A 19,762-nucleotide genomic window follows, 5' to 3' on the forward strand; every position below is an offset into this window, starting at 1 on the left:
CTGACTCCAGAGCCGGGGATCTGGCCACTGAGCCACACTGCTCCTCACTGCTCACCGGTCCCCTCATCCCTGCCTCCCCGGGGGTCCCACTCCCTGCACGGGGCCAGGCGGTCGATGTAGGACAGGAGCTGGGACTTGGCGACACCCCCATCAGACAGTTGTTGATTTCCTCTCTGATCTTTATGCCCCGGAGGGGACACCCCCCACCAAAAGCAACAGCAGGGTCTTCTTCGCATCCTCTGGCTGTAGATCTCGGGGTGATGGAAGCTGCCAGCTTCTCGTAGAACTCTTCCTCGGTGAAGACTTGTATCGACCCCAGCACTTAGTACAGTACCTGGCACGTGGTAAGCACTTTTGACAAATACCATTTTAAAAAATTCAATTAGGGGTTGATAATGAGAAGAAACTTTGCGTTTTGCCGATCCAACCTACTGTACGTGCTGCTTAGAAGAGAATATTTGGTGATTCTTCTCATTGTGGGGGACTCATGCTTGACAGTAGGTAATTGGAATAGATGCTTTCTGATTAATAAGCCTAGATAGCAATAGATTTTAGAAGTCCCTGTTGTTGAAGGAGGTTGCTGAAAATGCTATGCTGTAGTGCTCCGTGGACTATATTGGCAGGACTGATTGTTTTAGAGATGCTAATGGAGACAGGGTGCCAGAGAACTTGTCCAGAAGTGTGCATTGAGCACTGCTGGGCTGTCTCTGACCTGGTCCAGGGAGAGGCAGCGTCGTTAAGGCTGGAGATAGAAGGCAAAGTTTGACCTACATAGAGCAATTGTGCTCACTGACATCACAGTCAATTGATATCATGTCACCTTTCTCAGGACTTTTCAATATATACTTGTCTTATGCCTTCGAGTCGCCTCCGACCCATAGTGATGCCATAGACACTTCTCTCCCAGAAAGCCCCACCTCCATCTGCAGTCGTTCTGGTAGTGTTTCCTTGGTAAAAATACAGAAGTGGTTTACCACTGCCTCTTTCCACGCAGTCAACTTGAGTCTCCACCCTCGACTGTCTCCTGTGCCATTGTTGCCCAGCACAGGTGAGTTTTGACTTGCAGCAGATTGCCTTCCACTAGCTAGCCACTGCCCAAGCTAGGAATGGAATGGGTAGGCCTCTGCTTGACTCTCCCTTCGATAGTCAAGATTGGTACAGCACTGCAAACTCTACAGGTAAAGCACTGAGAGGGGTTCAATGTATACTGCTTGAAGATATTAGCAAAAGCTATTTTTGGGATTCATAGAATAATGATTGTGACATTTATTAAGTGCTTATCGTGTGACAAGAACTGTAATATAGTCAGGGATAGAAAAAAGATAATTAGGCTGAACACAGTTTCTATGCCACATGGGGAAAAAGGGAGAATGGGTATTTTATTCCCATTTTTACAAATGAGGAAATTGAGGCACAGAGAAGTTGTGACACACCCAAGGCTAAACAGCAGGCAAGGGGCAGCACTGGGATTAGAACCCAGATCCTCTGAGTCCCCAAGCCTGTTTTCTTTCCACTAGATCATGCTGCTGCTTTCTAAGAATTGAGTACTATAGGGTGTAGCCATCCTACAGCATTTATGCACACAGCTTTACGCTAGGTTGCTCTCCCAATCTGCAATTTATTTCAATGTGTGTCTTCCCTGCTAGACTGTAAGCTCCTTGAGGTCAAGGATCGTGTCTGCTTATTTCATTGTACCCTTCCAGGTTTGTACACAGTGAGAACTCAATGAATACCTCTGACTGGGTAGTGGGTATGGATACAGATTTCTGCAGTTCTTCAGTCTCTCTAGACTGTAAGCCCGTTGTGGGCAGGGATTGTCTCTCTTTATTGTTGTATTGTACTTTCCAAGGGCTTGGTTCAGTGCTCTGCACCTAGTAAGCACTCAATAAATACGATTGAATGATTGAATGAATACAATTCCTAAGAAATGCTGACTCCACATTGGTATCATTCAAATTTATCACTACAGAAATGTGTATTTTGATTTCTTCAAAAATTCACAAGGACCATATTGTGGTGACACAGGGTCAGGCAATCTGTTTTTTATCAGTCAGTCAATCCATACATAAATTGGTGATATTTATTGAGCATTACTGTGTAGAGAGCATTATACTAAGTACTTGGGGGAGTGCAGTACAACAGCATTGATAGACACATCGCCTGCCCACAGTGACTTTCAGTCTAGAGCTTTAGAGCTGGTTGGAAATACCAGCTCTAGAAGCAGTGTGGCTTAGTGGAAAGAGCACAGCTTGGGAGTCAGAGATCGTAGGTTCTAATCCTGTCTCTGTCACTTATCAGCTGTGTGACTTTGGACAAGTCACTTAACCTCTCTGTACCTCAGTTACCTCATCTGTAAAATGGGGATTAAGACTGTGAGCCACTTGGGACAACCTGATTACCTTATATCTACCCCAGTCTTAGAACAGTGCTTGGCACGTAGTAAGTAAGCACTTAACAAATACCATCATTATTATTATTATTATTACCCTTTTCAAACTTACTTGGTCACTTACAACTCACTCCTCTGTTTATACATAGTTGGCAGAACCAGGTAAAACTAACTTTACTGATAAGACAAAGCTGTTTGAATATCTTCTGAAAGTCTAAACAAAAGAAAACTGAATAGTATGGGACAATGGGGTCACATTTGAAGGATAGTTGATGTCTGTAAGTTTCTAAGTAATAGTGAGTAATTAATTCTGGATCAAAGTCAACCCACCTCCAATTTTCCCCTTAGATTTTGTTATTTAAAGATCAGGTGGTTACCATTTTCCAGGTAACAACACTTAGTGTTCTTGCATTAAAATTTTGGTATAATGAAGAAAGATTTAACCATGGTAGTGATGAATAGCACCACAGATGATGTGGCACTGCTGTGTTTAAAACATAAAGGGTCAAGCCAGAAAATTCACTAATGGAGCATTTATGATTCTGATCATGAATGGAACAGTTGTATTTTTTTTCTGAAAATAAAAGTAGAACATGAAAAATCTGGCTTTTTCTAGAACTGCATGTCAGTGGACATGAACAAATTGTGTATGTGGGCTTTTTTTCTGTTAAATAGTTTTCATAATTGAAGGCCTGGGAATTCAGTCTAGTATACTGTAGATGGTGAATTTGCATTTTAGAGATCAATTTGTGTTGGAATTGAAAAGCTTAGATGCCAAATATTATTGTCGTCATCCTTTCTCAGACTGGAAGTTCATCTCTTCAGTGAAAATGATCACTAATCCTCTTCCTATACCTGCCTCCAATTTTGGCCTATTTTTAGAAATGCATGTCAAATTTTCTTGCCATAAGGAATTTGATTTTGATCAGTACACTGAACATCTTTTTGTTAAGCCACTCAGAAGAAACCTGTTGGTATAGTTCTCTCAACCTCAACAACTCCCACATTTATGAATTGGTGTCATTCACATGAATCTGAGTGTACATATTTTTAGCATTAGAAAATTGAGTAGGAGAGCCAGATACCATGTCATTCTGATTTATAAATAGTCTCTGGCCTGCTCTAGGTAGCAGAAACACAACCACTCTATTTTAATTAAGGTGATTCCCCCAAATCTTAGGATACAAATAGTTTAATGTTGATATTTTTCCTTCCTTTGGGAAAATTAATAAATGTAAAGACCTTTTGCCTAATATTTTTCAGCAGCATACATTTCAGCATCTTTCACCTTTACATGGCAATGGAGTTCATGTTTACAGGGTCTTGGATTGCTTTCTAAAATTTATTATTTCAAAGAATCTCTTACAGAGATTCTTACAGAGAGTGAGTGGGACATTTTGGAAGTTGCACTCATTTCTTTGGTCATGTAGGCTGGGACTCAGTTCACTTTTAAAAACAGTCACAGTCATGAACTACTACAGTGGATTGGTATCATGAGTCTGAGTTGATGGCCAGGAGGACATAACAGTAATAGTAAATCCTTATTTTTGCATTGTACTTTTATTTTTTCTAAGTGCCAGCACACTCATATCTCATTTTTACCATGCAAAATCCATGTGAGGGATGGATGGAGAGTATTATTATCTCCATTTTACAGATGAGAAAATTTAGGCCAAGAGAGGTTAAGTGACTTACGTAAGCTCAAACCACAAAGTAGAGTCACAATTAGAACCCAGGTTCTCTGAGTCCCAGCCCAAAGACACCACTGAATACCTACAAAATGCCAATCTAAGATTTGCATTGTTAATAGAAACATTTCCAGGCCATTGCAAACTTCTATCAAGTTCCAACACTTAAAAAAATGGTTTTTGTTTAAGCACTTACAATGTGCCAAGCACTGTACTAAGTGTTGGGGTGGACAAAAGATAATCAGCTCGGACATAGTTTCTTTCTCATGAGGCTCACAGTCTATGTAGGATGGAGAACAGGTAAAATCCCCAATTTTACAGGTAAGGAAACTGAGGGCACAGAGTTTACAGGTCAAGCTTTTACACAACAAACAAATGGCAGAGCTGTTATTAGAAACCAGGTCCTCCGACATCCAGGCCCATGCTCTTCCCAATAGGCCATAGTGCTTCTCAAAGGTACAGTCTGTACAACGCTTAAGTGGCCTTTAAGTAGTTAGGAAGCTCATGATAACTCAGTGACCGCAGTTGCTGAATTCTAGTGGGAATTAACTCACTTAAAAGGTAGGAAATTATAAAACATGAAAAATGGGTCCCAAAACACATCATCCACTGTCATCATGCCTAATTCAGCTTTGAATTTAGTTCCCTTAAACCTTTACCAGTTTGTAACCAGGTATTAGAGCACTGAAGCTGTAATCTGTGCGAGCTGTTCGGTTCTATCATTGGAGTGAATTCTCTGTCTGCTTCATACATGACCAGTTGCATCCATCTGAGACTTTAAGAAGTTTTTTTTTTAAAGTTTCCTTCAAGAGGAGAAAGGGTTTGTCTTCAGCCACAAACGAGTCGAATCAAAAGCTGGAAGAAGAGATGGAGAAATATGACAAGCTTGAAGTAATGGAATCATCTCTTAAAGGAGAATTAAACATCCATTACAAGGTAAGCCCCTTGAGGACAGAGATCTTACCACTGACTTCTTTTGCATGTTTCCTATCACCTAGTGCAGAGCTCTGTAATAGCCACAAGTGATGATGGTTTGGGTATATTATATTACTGGAAATAAACTACATTTAGAAACCCTGTGCCCTAGGAAATAGAAGACGCATGGTGAAGTGGATAGAGCATAGGCCTGGGAATCAGAAGGTCATGGCTTCTAATCCCGGCTCTGTCACATGTCTGCTGCGTGACCTTGGGCAAGTCAATTCATGTCTCCGTGACTCAGTTACCTCATCTGTAAACTGGGATTGAGACTGTGAGCCCCAAGTGGACAGGGACTGTGTCCATCCTGATTTGCTTGTAACCACCCCAGAGCTTAGTACAGTGCTTTGGTGCATAGTAAGAGCCTAAGAAATACCATCTTCATTATTATTATGAAATAGACAAAGATCAAAGGACTCCAATTCATTTTTGAAGACAATCAATCAATCATACCAATTGAGCACCTTCTGAATGCTAGACACTACGTAGCAATTTGGAGGTTACAGCAGTAGAGAAATATGTTCTTTAACCTCAAAGAGCATTTCTTTTGCCCCTAAGAAGTACTGTACAAGGGCCACTATTGGTTTATCATGGTCCAGACAGCATTTGAGTGATCACTCTGAGTTGTCGAGTAAGTGACCTTTCCCCCATGAAAAGTTTCAGGCTGGGCTGAGCTGAATACTCAGAAAGCTATTTGTCACAGGGACTAGACTTCAAGTCATTAATAACCAGCTGTTTTCATCTCGAAGCTTTTAGTTAAATATTGACAGTAGTAGCAATTTAAAGCCTTTAGAATGAATGGTCTATTTATTTTATTGATGAAATGTAATACACCAAGATTTGCTGATAAATTGGGAACTTGCATCATGGTAGTAACTAGGCTGCTTGTACAATGAGTCATTTGAAAGAGTCACTTTTGGCTTATTGCTTTTATCTAGGCATCTTGTTCTTGTCTATTGGAGCCCACAGTACCTCTTGAGACATTTTCTTTAGTAATTCTCTCTTCAGAACTCAGAGGCACAAAAAGTCAATTGGCTTGTGTCACATGAACGAACAATAAAGACGAGATGTGGTTTGGAAGGCCCCTTGCAAATAGGCAGTAATTTTAAGTGATTTTTAATATTTCAGATTGCATAAGGGAAATAGGAGACACTGAAGAGGCACCAAGTCTTAGAAACGAAAATGCATGTATTGCACCACCTTCATCATCATCATGACCCTCACCAACCCAGTCATCATTACGGTCACAATTGTTTGAATACTTCCATCTGTGAAGCACTGTACTACACGCTTCAGACAAAGCTCCTGTCCCTTCAGGCAATGAGAATCCACAATGAGACATTATCTTTTCTTCCAAGTTCACACCAGAGTTGTACTCCCAAATGCTTAGTATACACAGCACACAGTAAGCTCTCAGTAAATATTACTGATTCATTCATTGATTGAAGGATGATAGGCTAAATCGAAAAATGAGAAAAAAAAATAATAATGGTTTTTGTTAAGCACTTACTATGTGCCAGGCACTGTACAAAGCACTGGGGTGGAAACAAGCAATTTGGGTTGGACCCAGTCTCTATCCCATGAGGGGCTTACTGTTTCAATCCCCATTTTACAGAAGAGGTAACTGAGGCACAAAGAAGTGAAATGACTTGCCCAAGGTCACACGGCAGACAGATGCAGAACCCACGACCTTCTGGCTCCCAGGCCCGTGCTCTATTCACAATGCAATGCTGCTTCACAGCACAAAATATCAATGAACGTATCAAGATATATGATGATTGCAAAGATGGATGTATAAATATGTAAGTATGAAGGGCTAAAGATGCTTTTTTGATTGAAATGACCTGAGGAGAAAATTATTAAGAGGACATTTTTGGAAGGAGGTAGATTTTTGGAGTGACTATCACTTTCTAAAATATTTCATTCGGCAGAGGTGATTATTATTATCATCATTATTATTAATAATGATAATGCAGCATGGCTTAGTGGAAAGAGCAGGCACTTGGGAGTCAGAAGTCATGAGTTCTAATCCCGGCTCTGCCACTAGTCAGCTGTGGACTTTGGGCAAGTCACTTAACTTCTCTGTGTCTCAATTACCTCATATGTATAAAAGGGGTAGGGATCACATCTTTAAATTTTACTTTTCTCTCCCAAGCACAATGTACAGTGCTCTGTCTGAATGTAGTGGATGTTTAATAAATTGAAGTATCTTCTGCTAAGCCCATAAAGCATCATGGAGTATGAGCCTTGTCATATCCTCTGTCTTTCTTCTTCTCTTTCCTTCTCCCCACCATCTCTCCACACCCATTTCTTTGTGGATTCAGTTGCCAAATACTTGGTTCTATGTTACAAAGGCTTCCCCATGCATAAAACCATTCCTTTGAAGAGTGCCAAGGTTTTTTAAAAGTCAATTTTTACAGCAATTATTTCCCTGTAAGTCTCTTTGGGCTCCCAGCATGATTGAAAATTAAAGATTAGATGAAGAGAGAAACTGTTAAAAATGAGTAGTTCACCTTCGAAATAAAATAACAAATGTATCACAAAGAGTGTACACCAGTTGGACAAAAATATCTGGGGACACAATGCTTTAATAGCTTTCTTATGAGAGAGTCAAATGCTGAAAAAGAGGTTGTTCATTACACCACATTACACTTTGTATGTTTAAAGGGCTACTTTTACACTTAATAGGTTAAGAAAAAATGTTCTCTACTTAAAGTAATTTATTCCGCAACCTTCAACTAAGAGACAAACCTTGTAGCTTACATATGATCCCAGAAAGGGTTTGATTACTTTTATCATCAATAAACTGAAGACAGATTTATCTTTGCCAAAGGTTTAATTTAGATGAATTCAGATTTTTAGCTCTTAGGAAAGCTTACATCCTATTGATTCAGAGGTTCTGCCTAAGCCCTTGCTGCTGATATTGCTTTCCAACCTTTAAGAAGGTTTTTCCCAGTCCCCAATTTCAGATCATATAAAATGGTTTCCTAAAATAGGGATGAGGCTCATTGTTTGTTAGGCTGCTTTTTCCATCCACCGACTGTACAACGAGACGATTACAATTCAGCCGCACATCCAGCCTAAATCTCAGAGGAATGGTTTCTCACTAATACCTCCAGGTTCACATTAAAAACCCACTTATCTATATTCTGTAGTTGTGGAAACTTCTACCTGTTAAGGCCCATATTGCCATGTGACATTTATAAACTGTGAGACAAAGATAATTATTAGGACTAGGTTACAGTCTCTGAGTTCTAACATGTTCTTTCAGCTAGAAAAGCTCCTTATTCTATTTGCCTTGAGTTATCTCATTTGGAAGAAAGAATGAAATCCATGGCTTTTTCAGGAGGATGATTTGAAGACATTTGGCCTTATTAGAGGTCATAGGGGTTAGTATCAGTGTGCTGTAGGTATAGCTTCTCAAATGAGCTTGACGGTAGTTAATTCTGATGCCCATATCAGTGGTCATTTAAGTGCCTACTGTGTGCAAAGCATTGTTCTAAATTCTGGGGAAGAATACAGCATGAGAAGCAGCATGGCTTATTGGAAAGAGCCCGGCCTTGGGAGTTGGAGGTCGTGGGTACTAATCGTGGCTTCTTCACTTATCAGCTATGTGACTCTAGGTGAATCACAGCTTCTCTGTGCCTCACTTACCTCATCTGTAAAGTGGGGTTTAAGACTTTGAGTCCCACGTGGGACAACCTGATTACCTTGTATCTACCCCAGGGCTTAAAACAGTGCTTGGCATATAGTAAGTAAGCACTTAACAAATACCATGATCGTTATTATTATTATTATTATCATTATTATTAATACGATAAAGAATCATCCCTGGTCCTATTAAGAGAGCTTACTAACCATTTTCTTAAGCAGAATTAGGAAGGGTTTTTTTATTTTTCAGACTAAGAATCTATCCACAGCAGACAATTCTAGTCCATCCCTTTTAGAGTTTCATTTTGATAACTGGCTGTAACCCAAAACTAGGTTTCTAGTCGATGTCTCTTGCCCTAGATAGGTGAAGATACTAGATGACACTCCAGGTCATTTGGACAGGTGGAAACTGAAACCTAGACACAGATTTTCCCCAATTTGTTTGGAGGACAGGTGAGACCAGGACCTTGATATTTTTCCATCCATAGCATTATACTCCAAGACACTCATACAGGACAAGGTTTGACCAGAAATCCTCCTACCAAAAGATAATAATAATAATGGCATTTTTTAAGTGCTTAGTATGTGCAAAGCACTGTTCAAAATGCTCGAAGATCAGATTTGAAATGTAATTTGAATACCGCCTAATAGAAAACAAATAAAATGTTCTTTCTTTCATTTCATTGACTTTGTATACAGCCAGAGAATATCCTTCTTTAGCTGAGAAACATTCTTCCCATCTGTTGCACGATTTATGTGACTGAAGCCCCCAGGCTGATTGAAAAGCTGTAAGGATGATTTTTACCACCAGTTTTATGATTCAGTGATTTGACTCATGTTAACTAATTAGAAACTGTGTCTGTGCAGTCAAATGAAGTAGATGGGCAACAGAGTTCCTACAGAGAGGGGAAAATACATTTAGATATGGAGTCCCAGGTATTCAGCTTAGTCACAGCACTGGAAAAGTGCTCAAGAAGCAGCCCGGCTTAGTGGAAAGAACCTGTACCTGGGAATCAGAGGACATGGGTTCTAAAACCCCACCAATTATTTGCTGTGTGACTTTGGACAAGTCACATAACATCCCTGTTCCTCAGTTACCTCAACTGTAAAATGGGGATTCAATCCTCTTCCTTCCTACTTAGACCATGAGTTCCATGTGTTACAGGGACTGTGTCGAATCTGTTAAACACATAGCTACCTACCCCAGTGCTTAGATCAGTGCTTGACACAGAGTAAGTGTTTAACAAATACCATCAAACAAACCCTCCACTTTACTTAGTACACTGGCTTTAGTCGAGCGTTTCCTCAATGGTGGATTTTAAAATGATCCCTGAATGTTGCTTCTTCTATAAGATTCCCTCATTTTTCTTCAGTAAGTGTGGAGCATGCCCTATTTTTCAGAAGTGCTTAAAGGGAGTCATGTCTATTTTCACACTCTGGAAATGCAGAAAAAAGTCCTTACTTTCTCTCAGGGTAGTTATGGCTATCTTAACCTTGCCATTTCAGTGCTTGCCGCATAGACTTCAGCGTGTTCAGCGTTCCTCGGTGTTAGTTTCACTAAGTGGCATCTTCATCAGGATGGCAAAACTCTATTTTGGTGCTGTCATTGTATCGCTTGGATTTCCTGCCAATAGTGCTCTGATTTCAGAGTCAACCCCATCAAACCAAATCCTACCATTTTCCAATGGGTCATTTGTTCAAGAGTGTCCTGAACAATTAGCATCAATTAGTCAGTGGTATTCATTAAGTGCTTACTTTGTGCAGAGTGCTATACTAAGTGCTTGGGAGAGTTCAATACAATAGAGTTGATAGACACATTCCCAGCCCTCAAGAAGCTTACTGGAAGAGAAAGATGGCATTTCATCCTCACATAGTGCTTCTACAGAATTTTCCCTATGTTTCATGTATGGATTTTCATTCCTCAGAAGTTAGATCTTTATTCATTCATTCATTCAATCATATTTATTGAGCACTTACTGTGTGCAGAGCACTGTACTTAGTGCTTGGGAAGTACAAGTCAGCAACATATAGAGATGGTCCCTACCCAACAATGGGCTCACAGTCTAGAATTACACATCATGCTGAACATGACTCTGACACTCATTAGGGTAAAAAGTGTTAATAATCATGGCATTTGTTAAGCACTTACTATGTGCAAAGCACTGTTCTAAGTGCTGGGGGGATACAAGGTGATCAGGTTGTCCCACGTGGGGCTCACAGTCTTCATCCCCATTTTACAGATGAGGTAACTGAGGCTCAGAGAAGTTACATGGCATGCCCAAGGTCACACAGCAGACATGTGGCGGAGCCAGGATTAGAACCCATGACCTCTGACTCCCGAGCCCATGCTCTTCCCACTAGGTCACAAGTAGGTGACCAGACAGACAAGATGCAGGGTAGAGAGCCTGGGCTGTATCATTGAATGGGGAGAGAAGTCCAGTAATAATAATAGTAGTGTTAGGAGGAAGAGCAATAATAACAATTGTGGCTATTTATTAAGCACTTACTATGTCCCAGCTACTGTACTTATCACTGAGGTAGATTCAGAATAATGAGATTGGACACAGTCTCTGTCCCATATGGGGCTGACAGTCTAATCAATCAACTGTGTTTATTGAGAGCTTACTATGTGCGGAGCACTGTACTAAGTGCTTGGGAGAGTACTGTACAGCATAATTAGCAGAAACGTTCCCTTCACATAACGAGTCCGCAGTCCAAGAAGGAAGGAGATCAGACATTGAATCCCTATTTTGCCTATAAGGAAACTGAGGCACAGAGAAGTCAAATGACTTTCCTAAGGTCACACAGCAAGCAAGTGGATTAGAATCCAAGTCCTCTAACTCTCAGGCTCATGTCCTTGCAGCTTCACAAGAGTGGTCATAGCAGGTTCACTAGTAGAAGAACCTTCTTGCCAAGGTGCGCTGCTCTAGATGCTTAGGAAATACGGAATAAAGAAGTCGCACTTTCCCTGCCTATATGGAGCTTCAACTCTATCAGGGAGACAAACACGAAAATATTTACAAGTGGAATAGTCAAAATTTTTAGTTGAAAGGAAATATATACATGAGTGACAAAGTGGGCAGATATGTTCATATGCACTAATGTTCACTAAAGGAATGGTATGGTGATGGGAAATTAATTGGGCTTTTGGAAGGGGTAGGATTTTAGGAGAAGCTCGCGAATAGGCTGAACTGTGGTTCAATAAGAAGGGAGATTATAGGAGGGAAAGAAACTGATATAACGGAGAGATAAGACACACAAGTTGTGTGGAAGGATAAAGGGGGAGAGAAAGTTCAGCTAGTAAAGGGGCCAGAACAGCATAGAAGAAAAACAAATAGCTCCTGATAGACAATGAGAAAAGTAATTGCGAGCACTCGGCTACTTAACAGATTGCACCAAAGATTCTGATGTGTTTTTCAGTAACGATGTCTCAAATTTATTGTTCCCCAACTTTTTCAACCATGACCTTCAGTGCTTCACCAATAACTAAATTAGCGCATTTGATTACCTGCCACATTCTGTGTATGTTTGCAGATATGTCTGCGGAACCAAGCTCCTAAAATATGTTTATATTTAGTAAAACTAAAATTTTAGTATGTTGTACTAAAATACAACATAAAACCCATAAAATTAATTTTTAAACGTATGAAATATAGAACTTGTACCACTGACATGAGAAAAATTGACTTTTGACCCCATATATCTCTGATGTCGATTTAGAGTTTAATTAAATCTTTTAATGCATTTTATTACAGGATTAATGTAGATGTCATTGATGGATGTGAGAATTATTATTTGTCTTTTATCACTTTGTAATTGAGCTCAGTGTATAATTTACTACCTAGCCTTTTATTACAAAATAGATCACAAAGAGAGTTTCCATTAATCTTCTTCTTTAGGCTACAGTCTACTTGTAACAATATGAATAGCTATCAAAAGGAGTAGTGTGTTTAACAGAACAATGACGAAGAAAGACTTTAATTTATTTGGTCATTAGCCTCGTCTCCAAATGTGTTTGAAATGGTAAAGGGACCACTTCCCTATTCCGGCTTTAAGTAACATTTTAAAATGTCATTTAATTTTTCAAATGTCTAATTAGAATTTAACTTGCGTTACACTGTACTGTTTTGACCCTTCTACTATATTCATTCCAGCTATATGTCTCCCTGCAGGAACTGCATACTAATCAAGATTGGCAAGATTCTTGTTTAGTGAATAAATAAAGGCTCAAAAGAGGTCACCACTTAGAAGTGACTCGTACCATTTATCCTCTGGAAAATGTAGTTGTTTTCTCCTGGCCGATGAAGGCCCTGATTGTATTAGTTTTACCAATTGGATTCTAAATACTGCCCTAGTGCTGAGTTGGAACAAAGTTTATAACCTAAAATCCATTTGTCTATTGGACTGACACTAGCTGATTTTTTTTCTTGGACTGGGGGGCGGAAAAAGAAAAACAACTTTAAAACAAATTTCACTAAGTACCTTACAGTGAGTTATTTTTGTCTCTCCTATTATGTGACTACCACGGATTGTAGATATTAAAATGCTATGAAAGAAATAGAGCTATAATCCTAAACGTAAGAAGGGGAGTAAACTCCTGACTGATTGGAGTTTTTAGACCATTAATGAATTAGTCAATAAAATTTCATAATTTTCTGGAACATAAGGAATTCTAGCCTCAGCGGGGCATGTCATTTTACTATTCTCTTTCCTCAGCAGTAGCATCCGGTTCACCGTCGATTTCAGTTCTTTCATACCCTCAGATCTACCAGATCATGTGTTCTCATTGCCGCAATGTTAGGAAACAGTCTTTTGACAACACACTATTCTGTTTGGACTAAAATGATGCAGGTTGGAAGAAAAGATGATGCGTCAGTATGCAGCATCAGACACTGCATGAGATCCTTCTAGACTGTGAGCCCATCTCTATATGTTGCCAACTTGTACTTCCCAAACGCTTAGTACAGTCCTCTGCACATAGTAAGCACTCAATAAATACGATTAAATGAATGAATCCCATAACATGAGGTTCTGTAAGAATGTAATCCCCAGGTTAAAGGATAACTAGGTGTACTGAGACCACAGACCTCCAAATGTGATATGTTCGCCTAAACGTACACAAAGCATGCTGAAATAATGTATTTGATAATAGTACCTTGGACTTTAAGTTTTCTATGGAACTTTTTTCTTTCATGGTATTGGCTAAACCCTTGTTATGAGTCAAGCACTGTCCCTGTCCCACATGAGGCTCACAGTCTAAGTAAGATGGAGAACAGGTATTGAATCCCCATTTTGCAGTTGAGGAAACTGAGGCCAGAGAAGTTAAGTGACTCACCTCGGATCACTCAGCAGGTAAGTGGCCGAGGTAGGATTTGAACCCAGGTCGTGTGTCTCCCAGGCCTGTGCCTTATCCACTAGATTACGCTGCTTCCTCGCCTTCGCATCATCCTTGTGAGGTTGGGAGAGGTAGGAATTATATTCCTTGTGAGGTTGGGAGAGGTAGGAATTATATTCCCCATTCAGCAGATGACAAAGCCGAAGCATAGAGTGGTAAAATGACCTGCCTAAGGTCTCCCAGAAGGCTAGCGGCAGAGCTGGGAATAAAACCTTTGGTCCTCTGATTTCCAGGCCAGTGCCAGGTTGCCATAAGCATTTAAATTCATCCATTCATTCATTCAATCGTATTTATTGAGCGCTTACTGTGTGCAGAGCACTGTACTAAGCACGTGGGAAGTACAAGTTGGCAACATATAGGGATGGTCCCTACCCAGCAGTGGGCTCACAGTCTAGAAATGTTATTAAAGTCTAATTATCACTAGAACGTGACTCTGAATGAATCATTCCGACTTTTCTTTCACTGGGGTCTGTGGCCGCTGTGGGCAGGAAATGTGACTACCAACTCGGTTATGTTGTACTCTCCCAAGGGCTTAGTACAGTGGTTTGTACATTCATTCATTCAGTCGTATTTATTGAGCGCTTACTGTGTGCAGAGCACTGTACTAAGCGCTTGGGAAGTACAAGTTGGCAACATATAGAGACGGTCCCTACCCAACAGTGGGCTCGCAGTCTAGATTGTGCATAGTAAGTGCTCAGTAAATACGATTGTCTGATTGATTGATTGATTGATGACACACTCTGGAGGTCTGTGGTGAATCCACTTTGCTGGGTACCACTCCAGTGAGGGGCCAGACTTCCAATGCAGAGGCAGTGCAGACTGGGGGCCAGTAAAAGAGAAAACTGAGATAGAAATTCTAGTCTAGACCAGAAGGGTCATCTTGGGAGTGGGGAGAGGATATGTTGGGGTTCAGGACATCCCTCAAGGCTGGAAAGCCGCTCTGTGGCAGAGCCCAAGACAAGGCTTGGCTGCGTGGCTCAGTGGAAAGAGCCCAGGGTTTGGAGTCAGAGGTCATGGATTCCAATCCCGGCTCCGCCACATGTCTGCTGTGTGACATTGGGCAGGTCACTTAACTTCTCTGAGCCTCAGTTACCTCATCTGTGAAATGGGGATTAAGACTGTGAGCCTCGTGGGACAACCTGATTACCTTGTATCTCCCCAGCACTTGGAACAGTGCTTTGCACATAGTAAATGCTTAACAAGTGCCATCATTATTATTATTATTAAAGTTTGAGTGGAATTTTAGGGATGGGGAGATAGCTGCAGGTCAGATCATTGCTCTGCATTTAATGTGCATTTAGTTTGAATTCTATTGTGCATTTAGCTTTAATGCTATTTGTTCTGACGACTTGACACCTGTCCACATGTTTTGTTTTGTTTTCTGTCTCCCCCTTCTAGACTGTGAGCCCGTTGTTGGGAAGGGACCGTCTCTATATGTTGCCAACTTGTACTTCCCAAGAGCTTAGTATGATGCTCTGCACACAGTAAGTGCTAAATAAATATAAATGAATGAATGAATGAATGCTATAGCTCAGGGGAAGCTTTGGATCATTTCATTTCATTCATGCAATCGTATTTATAATAATAATAATGACATTTATTAAGTGCTTACTATGTGCAAAGCGCTGTTCTAAGCACTGGGGAGGTTACAAGGTGATCAGGTTGTCCCACGTGGGGCTCACAGTCTAAATCCCCATTTTACAGATGAGGTAACTGAGGCCCAGAGAAGTTAAGTGACTTACCCAAAGTCACCCAGCTGGCAAGTGGAGGAGCCTGGATTTGAACCCATGACCTCTGACTCCAAAGCCCATACTCCTAAACGCTTGGGAAGTAGAAGTTGGCAACATATAGAGACGGTCCCTACCAAACAATGGGCTCACAGTCTAAAAACGGACTCACCACTACGATTTCTTTGGCGTACCCTTGATCCAACCCAGTTTTCTGCTCTGTTTGTAATCGTGCAGAGTTGCAGAGGGTTTACTGATCTATTTGAGGTTCGATCAAATGTCCGGATGTTACTGTCACAGCTGAATTCAACTTTGCCATCTCACTGTAAGGCAGCCAAAGCCCACAGTAGAGTAACTCTGGATCCATATGAAGCCATTTAAATGCTTCAAGGCTGTGGTCATCAATCAGTGCAATTTGTTGAGTGCCTTCTGAGTGCACAGCACTGTGCTAAGCATTTGGAACAAGAAGAAAGGGTTTCTTCAGCCACAGACTGAGCCTGGTTTGTTAGGGGGGCTCCAGGGATTCATCAGAGGTAGGATCTGTTAAATATCCAGCTGAGAAAGTTGGCAAGGGAAAACTCTTCTTGTGCAGCAGTTCTGAGGCTGCAACTCTTTCCATGGTTGACATCATCTGCCCATCCAAGAATGAGCAATCTCATTGTAATGGTACTTATTAAGCGCTTACTATGTGCTGAGTACTGTTATAAGCACCGGGGTAGATACAAGTTAATCAAGTGCTTAGTACAGTGCTCTGCACATGGTATGTGCTCAGTAAATATGATTGAATGAAGTTGGACACAGTCCCTGTCCCACATGGGGCTCACGGTCTTGATCCCCACTTTACAGATGACATAATTGAGGCCCAGAGAATAATAATGGCATTTAGTAAGTGCTTACTATGTACAAAGCATGGTTCTAAGTGATGGGGGGATACAGGGTGATCAGGTTGTCCCCCATGGGGCTCACAGTCTTCATCCCCATTTTACAGATGAGGTAACTGAGGCCCAGAGAAGTGAAGTGACTTGCCCAAAGTCACACAGCTGACAAGTGGTGGAGCCAGGATTTGAACCCATGACCTCTGACACCAATGCCTGGGCTCTTTCCACTGAGCCATGCTGCTTCACTCTGCTTCACTTCTCAGAGAAGTGAAGTGATTTGCCCAAGGTCACACAACTGACATGTGGAAAAGGTGAGATTAGGACCCATGTCCTTTGGACTTCCAGGCCATGCTTGATCTCACTTGACAGGGCTCTGTTCTGATGTTTGCATAATAACAATAGTATTTGTTAAGCGCTTACTATGTGCCAGACACTGCACTGAGTGGCGGGGTGGATACGAGCAAATCGAGTTGGAAGCAGTCCCCGTCCAAGGTGGCTCTCATAGTCTCAATCCCCATTTTACAGGTGAGGGTGCTGAAGCACAGAGAACTGAAATGACTTGCTCAGGGTCATACGGCAGGCAAGTGACAAAGACAAACTCACTCGTTCATTCATTCAATCGTATTTACTGACCGCTTGCTGCATGCATAGCACTGTACTAAGCACTTGGAAAGTACAGTTCAGCAACAAATAGAGGCAATCCTTACCCAACAACAGGCTCACAGCCTAGAAAGGAAATTCTGGGCAAGGGATGTTATTGTTTATTACTGTATTGGCAGTGTGGCTTAGTGGATCTTTCCACTAAGATGGGAGTCAGATGGCTTGGGAGTCCGAGGCTGTGGGTTCTAATTCCAGCTCCACCTCCTGTCTGCTGTATGACCTTGGGAAAGTCACTTCACTTCTCTGTGCCTCAGTTACCTCATCTGGAAAACGGGGTTGAAGACTGAGAGCTCAACATGGGACAACGTGATGACCTCGTATCTACCCCAACACTTAGAACAGTGCTTGGCATATAGTCAGCGCTTAACAAATACCATTATTATTACACTCTCCCAACCAAATAGTACAGTGTTCTGCACATAGTAAGTGCTCAATAAATAACACTGAAAGAATGAATGAATGACCTTCTGATTCCCAGGCCTATGCACTATCCACTAGGCAACACTACTTCTTGATTGATGATTAGTGTGTGAAGATGCCCAAGGTGGGCTTGCTTGTCAACTGGTATCACAGGGAAGGAAGCCAGAGAGGATAACTGAGCCTGCACTTGGCTATATGTCCATGTGTGGTGGTACAGCTACTGCAGCGATGCCATTTGGAGAAAATAATAATAATAATGATGACATTTATTAAGCATTTACTATATGCAAAGCACTGTTCTAAGTGCTGGGGAGGTTACAAGGTGATCGGGTTGTCCCACAGGGGGCTCACAATCTTAATGCCCATTTTACAGATGAGGTAACTGAGGCCCAGAGAAGTAAAGTGACTTGCCCAGAGTCACACAGCTGACAATTGGCGGAGCCGGGATTCAAACCCATGACCTCTGACTCCAAAGCCCATGCTCTTTCCACTGAGCCACGTTGCTTCCCCAGTGTGGCTCAATGGAAAGAGCCCGGGCTTGGGAGTCAGAGGTCGTGGGTTCTGGGTTCTAATTCCGGCTCCGCCACTTGTCAGCTGTGTGACATTGGGCAAGTCACTTCACTTATGGGTTCTAATCCCAGCTCTGCCACATGTCTGCTGTGTGACCTTGGGCAAGTCACTTAACTTCTCTGAGCCTCAGCTACCTCATCTGTAAAATGGGGATTAAGGCAGTGAGCCCCCCGTGGGACAACCTGATCACCTTCTATCCCCTCCAGCTCTTAGAACAGTGCTTGGCACATAGTAAGCGCTTAACAAATGTCATCATCATCATTATTATTATTCTCTGTGCCTCAGTTTCCTCATCTGTAAAATGGGAATTAAGACTGTGAGCCCCACGTGGGACAACCTGATTACCTTGTATCCCCCTAGGGCTTAGAACAGTGCTTGGCATATAGTAAGCACTTAACAAATGCATCATCATCATCATTTGGGACACACCTTGATTATTTCATTGAAACAGGTGGGATGGGTAGGGGGTGTTTCTTAGCAGGTTCCTCCCCACCGTCCCGTCATGGTAAGTGAGGAAGCTGATCTACGGACAGAGACTTTTCCTCCTGGATCTCAAAGTAGGGAGCTGAGGGTGAGGGGCAGGGTGGGGAGCAAGAAAAGGCTAGATCTGTATTTTTGGATCTACTATAGGTGCCTCTATTGGCTCTCAGTCTATAAATAAATAAATAAATAATGGCATTTATTAAGCGCTTACTATGTGCAAAGCACTGTTCTACACAGTCAATCACCAGTTTACAGATGAGGTAACTGAGGCCCAGAGAAGTTAAGTGACTTGCCCAAGGTCACACAGCTGGCAATTGGCGGAGCCAGGATATGAACCCATGACCACTGACTCCAAAGCCCGTGCTCTTTCCATTGAGCCACGCTGCTTCTATCAATCAATGGTATTTATTCATTCATTCGATCATATTTATTGAGCACTTACTGTGTGCAGAGCACTGTACTAAGGGCTTGGGAAGTACAAGTTGGCAACATCTAGAGACGATCCCTATCCAAGAACCGGCTCACAGTCTAGAAGGGGGAGACAGACAACAGAGTGCTTACTGTGGGCAGAGCACTGTACTAAGTGCTTGGGAGAGTACAATATAGCAATATAATATAGCACTTTCCCTGCCCATAAAGAGCTTACGGTCATGTCGTCTTTCTGGTGCTTCCTCTTCTCCAGTGGATAATAATATCAATAATTATAATAATAATAATGGCATTTATTAAGCACTTACTATAATAATAATGATGATGATGGCATTTATTAAGCGCTTACTATGTGCAAAGCACTGTTCTAAGTGCTGGGGAGTTTACAAGGTGATTAGGTTGTCCCCCGAGGGGCTTACAGTCTTAATCCCCATTTTGCAGATGAGGTATCTGAGGCCCAGAGAAGTGAAGTGACTTTCCCAAAGTCACACAGCTGA

Source organism: Tachyglossus aculeatus, chromosome 6, assembly GCF_015852505.1.
Source record: "Tachyglossus aculeatus isolate mTacAcu1 chromosome 6, mTacAcu1.pri, whole genome shotgun sequence".
Lineage (NCBI taxonomy): Eukaryota > Metazoa > Chordata > Mammalia > Monotremata > Tachyglossidae > Tachyglossus > Tachyglossus aculeatus.